The 10,262-nt window shown below is 37.0% G+C and overlaps 1 long non-coding RNA gene across 1 annotated transcript; it reads left to right on the top strand.

The window, feature by feature from the left end:
* The first annotated feature begins 5,612 nt into the window (after window positions 1-5,612).
* On the top strand, window positions 5,613-7,306 carry LOC130265191 (uncharacterized). The gene is made up of 3 exons (XR_008842565.1): window positions 5,613-5,777; window positions 6,281-6,432; window positions 7,070-7,306. It is a non-coding gene; the product is annotated as an uncharacterized LOC130265191 (long non-coding RNA).
* The last annotated feature ends 2,956 nt before the right edge of the window (window positions 7,307-10,262 follow it).

Genomic DNA, 10,262 nt, shown 5'->3' with positions numbered 1-10,262 from the left:
GAAAGGTTGGCAAAGACCTTTGGGTTCACTGAATCCAACCACTGACCCAGGACTGCCAAGCCCATCACTAAACCATATCCCTGATTGCCACATGCACATGTCTTTTAAAAACCTCCAGGGATCATGACTTCCATGGCAGCCGGTTCCAATGTCTGACCACCCTTTCGGTGAAGAAATTCTTCCAAATATCCAACCTAAACCTCTCCTGGCACAGTCTGAGGCTGTTTCTGTTGTCCTGTCACTTGTTGCTTGAGACACTGACACCCGTCTGGCAACACCCTCCTCTCAGGTCATTGTAGAGAGTGATCAGGTCCCTCCTGAGCCTCCTCCAGGATAAACACCCCCAGTTCCCTCAGTCACTCCTCATCAGACTTGGGCTCCAGAGCCTTCCCCAGCTCCATTGTCCTTCTCTGGATAACACTGCCTTTCTCATAGTGAGGGGCCCAAAACTGGACACAGGATGCAGCCTCACCAGAGCTAAGTAGAGTCGTGCTTGAAAACTTGATATTCAAGCTTGAATATCCTGAAATGCTCTTTAATGGGCTCTGTGCTGGCCTTCAAAATGCAAGACACCTAAATTCTAGTAAAAAATTCTTCCTCATCTTAAACTGCTATTTCTGTAACCTAAAATCTATAAATGTTGGGTTTCTGAGCATGGTCCAGTAACCTTGATGGCTAAAATGTGCAGCAGGAGATTTTTCTATTGAGGAAAAGAGATTTATTTTAGAAATTATAGGAAGTGAAATGATCATTAATCTCTGAGCTTCTAGAAAATTTGGAGCCATATTCCACCCTAGTTAGACAATAAAATTCTACTGGATTATATAAATCAAGATTTAGCCTATAGGCTTCTGTCTATTTTATATTGAGGCACCTTGAGCTGATAGAACTATTGTGGATCCACATGATTAGGAATTTAAAAATGAAAGGAATTAAATATACATGTGTTTGCAAAATGGAATGTTGCAAACAAATTAGCTGTGTAAGTCTACCATCATATTCAGATCTGCTGGAAATAAGCGCAGCTCCAATGGGAACACCTGAGTGGCACTCAGCATGGCTCACAGGAAGCAAGCAGGGCAGAAAAAGAGAGAGACTCTATTACTGCTGTCCTAAGGAAAGCTTTTTCTATTCTTGGATCCCCAGGCTATAATGGGAGCTGTCTGTACACCAGTAGCCTTTCAAGATGGTGCACTACCAAGAGGCTTGACAGAATAATGGTCAAATTTCCATGTTTTCTGGGGGGTTGGGGAGTGGTGCAAAAGGTGAGGTTTTGTGTTCAGCATCCTGTCTCTGTTCACATTAATTGCTGCATCATTAAAAAGTGGTCCTTTATTTGCTGCTGACTCTTTAGGCAAGAAGACTGATTTCCACAAATTAGAGAGTTACGAAAGATCCCCACCAGTGCCCTGTTAGCACTTATCTGCAAGCAAAATAAGCTGGAATGCTTAAATGTGAGAATAACTACTAATGAAATAAGACTATAATTCCATCAGATTTTGGGGAGTGGTATTTCCCAACGTTTACTGTTGGATTTGCTATCCCGGACAAAGGCCAGACTAGAAGGAACACAGAAACAAGATTCAAACACATTGCTGTACTTTATGCAGCAAAGCAAACATATTTGCACTCCTCTTACTCTCCCTTAAATAATAAAGAAAATGTTTTTTGTGTTCTGTTTAACTGGTATTGAATAAAAGACCAATGCTGAGTAAAAGACCAGTTGCTGTGTCACCACCACTATCGGCACATGTAACTCGTGACTCAGAGGGAAGCTTTGTGCCTCCAGCCCCTGTAACCCTTGGGGCCAGGACAGAAACCTACACTGATCTGGGGGAAGGACAGCTGGCATCTGGAAGCAGGCAAACAGCTGTGGCACCACATCTGCTTCACACCTTGCAAGGATTGACAAGAACCAGGCTGATTGAAATGCCTGGATTTGCACTGCACTGCACTGAGTGGGTTTTTTGTCTCAAGTTCCAAATACACAGTAATTTCCTAAACTTCCTTTTTGGTGTGTGGTGTAAGTAGAGCCTAGGTAGAATGCTAGTCTTCTGCATTCAGCAGAAGGCATTTCTCCTCCAAGAGGGCTTCCCACATCCTTCATTTTTAAGTCTTTTTTCAAGGAAAATCTTCTCATTGACTTGATCATGGTTTTGCATCAAAACGCTATTTTGAGCTAAGTCAGTAAGTCACTGACTGTAAACCAGTCCAAGCTGAATTTAAACTTTTGGAAATACAGTTCCTGACCTAAGTAAACTTGACTTCAGTTAAAAGTTTGCAATGAAGTCCAAATGTAGTCCATTTGCTACCAAATGTTTTGCATGAGGCTTAGTATTCCATATCCTCTTCCTTAACAACCAGCCTATCTCTATTTTCTGTTTGCATGGTTGCACCGGTGAAGACGTACTAAAGCACGAACACAAACTTTATTTATCTGGCCACTGCTATCTGCTACCTATGTCAGTATCACTGCAGATTATGAGCTCTCACTTGGCAGTGCCTGCTACTGTTGATAGGATGTGGTCTTTGCTCCAGTCCCCGTATTCTGCATGCAAGCAGCTAATCAGTCTGACCATTTGCTGAGTGACTTGACAACTGCAACAACCAGATGTTAAATTCTAGAATTTATTTTTCCAGTAGGGTCATTTAGGTCTCTGATTTGTTTCCTAGCTAGCTCTTCTTAAGTCTTTTATCTGCCTTCTTGGCTGATTTCCATCAAAACAATAAAGTATTTATAAGTCTCAGTTTCCGCATAATCATCATCTCCAACTGCAATTCCAACAAGTCCCCTGTGTAATGATGTGAAGGTTTTATTTTCCTTGTGAAAGCTGTGAATGAGGTACAGATTTTGTTATGTCAGATACAATATTCCTATCTTGTTTATAACTGCACAAAAGAACATATTGTGAAGCGTCATTCACAGAATTGACATTTCAGATTTATCAGAACAGGATTTACACTCTGATGTTGGTAACTCTACAAAAGTTATCTCTGATGGGTGGAGGAACAAGTTTGTTTTGGGTGGAGTGAATCCATCCAAGTCTCCATAGGGAGCAAAGAAAGGACAAGAAAACCTGGGATAGCCTTTGCAATCATACTGATAACAAACAGTCACCCTGAAAACACTTGGGAAAAATAAATTGAACACTACACGTTTTCCGGGTAAGCGTTCTTATCCTTTGCTTACTTGCACTCAGAGATTAATATTAAATCAAACAAATGTGCAATAAATACATGTATGTATATACACAGACTATATATATGTATATACATTTTTTAAGACAGTGCAGCTTTCAAACTCCGTATATTTTGGTTTTGCATGAAGGGAAGAATGAAAAAAGAAAATATTGCCTAATATGTCAACACTCATTAATCAATGTCTAACAGAATCATACTTGCACCTATAAATTACTGCTTCCTCTTTCAAAGGTGTGCTTCTCTTAAGGTTTGGATTACAATTCTCTTTCTCTTTTGCAGTTCTGCTAAAGGAGAACCTGGTTCTAACAATTACCTAAATTACTTAAATTACCTTTCAACCCTTCTTTTTACATGGTGATACTATCCTAATGTACAAAATATAAAAAAAAATACAATACTAGTTCTTCCAGCCAGTCAGACATTGGATGAATAATGCAAATCCTGGCTCAGAAAAGTCCATTTGCAGAATGTCAGCAGGCAGGGTGTACTATGGAAGAACCTTGTTAACACCTTACCTTCTTCAAAACTCTTCCCCTTGTCTTCATGTTACTGGTTACTGTCAGAGATGAGCTATTCTCAGAGGGTGCTTTGATCTGAATCACTCCACTGGTACTCATGTCAAACTGTTTTGCCTTGGAAAGCCACTCTGTTAACATTATTGACCTCCAGCACTGCCGGGATGACAAACCTGGACTTGGCAACAATATCCAAACCTAAATCATCCACTCATAATGATGTCCATAATTAATAGTTGTGCCATCCTAAAGCAGTCAAAGGTATATTCATGGTTTTTCAAAGCTCAGAAGACAATGCAGTTACTACTTCAAAGAAATTAAATCCAAGGAGTTGAATCCTTCTCCTTTTAGTCATGGTAAGTGGAATTTCAGTTCCACTCTAACTGAGGATTTAGTTTCCACCTCACTTGAATAATCACAGACCACAGAATCATATAGTTGGGTTTGTACAGTGGTGCTGGTTGTGACATGCAGTATCATTTTCTCCTTCAGAGGCCAGGGTGCATCTCTTCCATTAATAGCATGAGCTAACCCCTTTTTCTCGCAGAAATTAATGAGCATCATTGTTTTTAGGTGCTCATGAAGTTTTTAAGCCCTGTTGGAGGTTGTTATTTTTTCACATTCATGGCTACTGTAAAAGTGCTGTTTGAGTTTGTTTTTGAGTGTTGTTGACACACCTCATTAATGTCCTTGAAAAGGTTGTCCTTCCTGTATGGATGAAAAGATTAAAAGAATTTGAAGAGAAGAAAGCAAATAACAGTGATGAGGTATTTGAGTAATGGGTAAAAATTCAAAAGAACAATTTCAGCCACCTGACTCTGAAATATATCACAATAATTGTTTAATAGCATCTCTTCATGGAAGGAGGTGCTGAAAAAAAAACACAAGAAAAACTCTTTTCCTATGGGCTGGCCATGGGAACACTGGTGGCAGTGAACTGCCTGAAGGTTCTTTTGGTAATGCCAACTCATCCTTCTGGATTTCATTTCAGGAGCCCCCTGGGTGCCCCTACTGCATCTAGGATTCCTCCAGGCCTGGAGACGGTCCTGTAGCAGAGGTGTGGACTGCACTGGCAGGTTTCTGTCATGGCAGATTTACTGGTGCTGGGAATCACCGTTCTGGAACCTGCTACAATTTGCTTGTGTGGCTTTGGTTGCATCTCTGCTTGGGTCTTTGCTGGCATATTCTTCTGTTTCCAGTTGATACGGAGCTCCAAACTGAGGCATTCAGAGGTCAGGTTGAATTTTCCCAGCAGCTGGTTTTACTTTGCAGTCAGCTGAATATGCCAGCAAAACTTCAAAGTTTAGACGATACATTAACTTTACTGTAAGGTTTTATTTAATATCACAAATATAGTATCAATTAAATATAATACCAATTATTCTTTAAAAACTCTTCCTTTTTTTTTTTTTTTTTTAATTCATCCACAAGGTCAGATCCAATGCAACTTTCACTCTAACTGAAAAAAACATCAGGAATCTTGCTTCTTTGATTTTGTTGTTTTAAAAATAATCCCTTGAAGACTAAACAGTTTCCATATGCTTCTAGTAGCTAGTAGTAAAATACTATGGAAAAATTCTTAGTATACCAGATAACTTGATGCTGATGATATTTCACGTACTCACTTTTGGTTAATAAAACAACCTATTTAGCAATTAAATAATTTGACAGAAGTTTTAAGGCAAATCCAGGCCCATGCAAAGTCATGACTCCAGGAGTTAAATGTCTTGACTTCACTGAGAATGAGATCAATCTTTTTGTTTAATAAGCTTTCAGAAAAAGAATTTCATTTAAGAAGTATTTTATAAATAGTAATTTACAGTATCAACAAATATGTAAATCTTAATATCATCATTGCATCAGTCTTTTTTTTTATGTAGAGTCTTATTTCTTGCATTTGTAGAACTTGAAAAAAAGGAACCATGACTGAATTTGCGTTGTTCAACCTTGGTGAGAAGGCAAAACATATTTCTTAAGTTCTGCAGAGCAACAGAGACAGAGAACATCTAGTATGGCTTTTATTTCAGAGTAGCAGCTCCTGGTATAGTTCTGAAGATCATAGTAAGTACTTCTTTATCAGTTTTCAGTGGATTGATCAATCTTTTCTACCCATTGCTGCCTCATAGCCATCAAGTTGGCAAGCATGAGCAGAGCTATGACTGATGCTCCTCTTGATCAGCACATTTCACAGAGGAAATGGAAAATGTTTGCCATCTCTGTTCATCTTACCTTCACAGAGAGGGTTTGATATGAATGTATCAGCTTCAATATGGTGGATACACATGACATGGAAAGTCTATGCCAGATTTATTTATTAATACGTAAGTGACCTGTTTTCATTTTAAGGTATAGTCATCTTTCAAAAGAGCTGTTTCTGTCTGTTCCTGAGCTGGATTATGCACAAAAATCTGCCTCCTCCTTTACCAAAGTGGCCTATATGCAACTGCCAATGGTTGGCCAGTGTAAAACTCACACTTTAAATTACAAAAATTACCAATTGTCTTAGAGGTTTTCTTCTGCTCTGTGGATGCTAACATGTGCTCAGTTCTACTCCCTGGTTTCAGTGGCATTGTGTGAGGAGAGACAGCAGATTCTGTATTACAAATGTGGCCAGCCCAGTATTCTGTGACCAAGTTCAGCTGTTGGGGGACAATTCAAAGAATCACAGTAAAATTCAGCTCTGGAGCTGATAAAAAATTTCATATGATTTCCCAAGGTATGTTAAAGAAGAACCTATTGTAAATCTGTAAAACAGCCACATCTTGTAAGAAAGGGGCTTTTTATCTGCAAGATATCCATTAATTGTTCCTAGATTTTTATATTTGTGCACAAAAAGCTGCTATATATAAATAACTGCCATATGCTTTCAATTAACATTACTTTGATTTTAGATTAAAATGATAAAATAAGGAATAATGCAAAGTTTCAATGAAAAAGTACAATATCTGTATTTCTTTATCTTTAGTAAATTCTGCAAGAAAGTGGGTGTCCCTGCCTTTTCCTTGCTTAAAAAAAGAAAAATAGTAGAAACAATCCAAAAGCTTAAATTTTTGTTTTCATTTTGCAGCTTAAGTAAGAAGAAATTTCAGGCTACAGCTGTTTACCTTCCTGTAGTCATTCATTCTATCTCACTCAAACTCTATAGTGTAAATCTTAAAAACAGATAAGAAAATATTTTTCTGGAAATTGTGACAGCTATTTTTTTCAGTTGTTTAAAGGTAAAGGAGTCATGTTAGATATGTAAAAAGTAATGTTTACACATTTGTCAGAATGCTAGCAAGAATTTATATCTCTAATTCTGTCTAAATGGGAATGATTACAATTAGAATGTTTTCACTTTCTGTCTTTGCCAGATGTGGAAGCCATAGGAAGAAATGGTAGATGCCCTAAGTATGCCACACTACATGATAGATTTTAGAACTCTGTTTACAGTAAGCAGAACTTTTCTTGTCAGAGAGAAAAAACAGCTACAGGAGCCAATTAAAGGAAAAAATTAAAGGATGCTTTCTTAAAATATACTTCACAAAGTGCACCAAACATGATTTTCAAAAAGACATGAAGAGTTGTTACTTGAAATGCCAAATAAACCACCAAACGCTTCTTATCTTGTTATAACTTTCTTTCAAATTGAAGTTGATGATCCACTGGGGTATAATATTCATTATTTATGAACAGCAAGATGTGGTTAATAGCCACAGTGGTATCCATTTAGGTAGAAATCTTCTTTGTTTGAATCAACAGGAACCACAAAATAAGTGCATGTTTTCTTCAAGGATTTCTGTACAATTGCACATCTATTGCAGATATTGCTCTGCTGCCATAGCTTGCATTTTATAAAGAATTCCAGTACTCTCACCTACAGAAAAGAAATAACAGCTTTGAATTTTCACAGCAAATTTTGACAATGCAAATAACATACAGCCTTTACTAATGAGAATATCTTGCAATATCCCAATAATTGCAATAATTATCTGATCTAGGAAGAAGTTCTGCTTTGTTTTTTAAATCTTTCTTTATTTACTATGCTGTGGTGGATGAAGGACCTCAGCCATGCTTTTAGACAAAGATAGTATCTTTTTTAAGAGCAACCTTTGTGAGTAGAAGAAGCATTCAATGCTTTGGGCATATAATTAAGTTCTGACTGACTACAAGAGTGTTATGTCCATTAGAGATTTGATTCAATGCCCAGTGAAGTTGAAGGACACTGTTTAAAACCAATTTAATGATTGAGAACTGGATCAAGCTTGATGTGATCTAAATTAAATCTAGTGTTTTTGAAAAAAATATTGCATTTACTTGCTAAATTCCTCTCAGGAGACCATCTGAATTTGTCTTTGTAATCTGTTTTACCATCTTGGATACTTCCATTTATCAGTGGGCTTTTAAACTTCCAGAAAACATAGTAATTTTAGCCAGTAACAGTGTAAATTATTTGCTTTCTTTGGTTATTTTCCTATGACTCTCCTAACTTAAGCTCTTTCATAGTTTAAAATTCTTAACTAAAGTTACAAAGCTTCTTTTATCCACTTATTCAGTAGCCCTGATATTGGAGTGCCTATTAAAAGCAATAAAACTAATACTGCAGACCTTGAGACTCCACCTTCACTATGCTCCTGTCTGTATATTCACTAGTTATGAGCCCATACTTCTCCCAAAAACACTTTAAAAATTACAGCTTATCATACTCAGTTGCACACACTAAACTTGATAGGACTGAGTCTTCCCTAAAATAAACAGGAGGAGTTTTCACTGTAACTTTTTATGCACACCTAAAAAACTTCTAAACTACCTCAAACCTAATGACTGATCCATGTGCTAAAGAACAGCTGCAGTGTAAGAAGATTACATTAATGGATGAACCAGAATGGAATTTTTTCATGTTTGTTGTGAAGGTCTACTTGTCCATATATGATTCTGCATTATGCAAGGTGAAGCTCTGCTACTTCATTTCTTTTTCTGTGGCTGTGAGAAAAAGGCATAAATTGAGAACTTATTTGTACACATATATAAAAGGAAGACCATGCCACTTGTGTCATGACATGGCATTTTTGAGATGAGTTCATTTCTTACTTCTCATTTCTCTTTGTTGGTTTGAGAAAGCTATCGTATCCCTCTGTACTTAAAGTCTCCTTCCAAATACTAGGAATTTAGGAAATAGGCATATTGATAGTAATAAGAGTTTAGTTACCCATCTTGCACATAGATGCATGTATTTAGACATCTAAATACCAACAGTTATTGTAAATAATTCTTTCTATATTAAAATCCAATCCTGTGTAGGAAAAGCAATTTCTGTAGGTGTATTCCAAGCAGAAAAAGCAGTGGGATTGCTATTATGGAAGTGACCATAAGAGACACTCACAGCTAGCACAGCTTCTTTAAAGTTTAAGACAGTCTGAGTAGGGTAGGTAGGAATGTAGAGGATTAGTTTGTATTGTTATGAAGGTAGCATCAGAATGTGATTTTAAGCAAATTTTCTACTGAGAATTAAGTGCTACTGTGGCCTACCATGTCCCCTGATAAATAATTAAGCCTAAAAGAAAACATATTTTCCTGCATGGCAAGTAATAACTATTGTACTGTTAGTCATGCTGTGCTGTTTATTCTCCCATGAAAGTGGCAAACTGCTGGTCCACCTTCTGTTCTGTGTCTGCTGCTTAACATAATTCAGGCTTGCAAATTTAAGTCCTACTGGCGTCCTTTGAAAATAAAATTACATCATTTACAACATGAGCTTCTGAATAATTCTGCTGTCATACCTCAGACCAAACATAGCTAGAGTTAAAGAGAAAACAATATTAAGACACTGTCAGAAAATGTGCATTGAAAGTACAAGGAGCTTTGAAAACTATGCAAAAACTCGCTTGGATGTGATATATTTTGTCAGGAAGGCCTTTGGATATATATTTTATACCTTCCAGGTGTTCAGCCACATTGAACAAAGGTATGCTTAATACAGAGTTACTTTTCAGTTATATATGAATTAATATATGAGTGGTTTTTTGTTCTTCAATAGATTTGAATCACAAATTAACTAATTAAGAATAAAAATATTCCTTTTTTTTTTTTTTTAAGAAAGGAAAATAGAAAGAATTAAGATATATGATCTCTGGGTCAGCTAGGAAATCAGTAAATTCTTTTTTCTATAAACAAAAGGGTGGAGTTGATCTATCTGCTTATTAGGGTAAATACTCTGAGCAAGCAATAATTACAAGTGGGGAGGCAATATTCTTCTGATTTAGACAAATATAATCCCACAGAGTACAGCTGGGCTCATTCCACAAGGACAATTATGTGCCCACTAGCAAGTTGGACTTGTCACATAGCACAGATTTACTGACTCCCAACAATTTTAAAGCATGAGGGATAACGGTTTTGACTTCTATGAGACATCAGTTCAACACACACTTCCTAAAGGATTGTTATGTGTAATAGCATAGTCTGGTTTTTTAGTTTTTGTTCCAGATTGCTGTGAATTTGAAGGAATGTCAAGATGGAGAATTTCACCTCATGAGACTGAGACACTTTCAGAGCAATGAAGTTAGA

Source organism: Oenanthe melanoleuca, chromosome Z (genome assembly GCF_029582105.1).
Source record: "Oenanthe melanoleuca isolate GR-GAL-2019-014 chromosome Z, OMel1.0, whole genome shotgun sequence".
Taxonomy (NCBI): domain Eukaryota; kingdom Metazoa; phylum Chordata; class Aves; order Passeriformes; family Muscicapidae; genus Oenanthe; species Oenanthe melanoleuca.
Note: the sequence above shows the minus strand (reverse complement) of the source record. Positions and strands in the feature narration are given on the sequence as shown.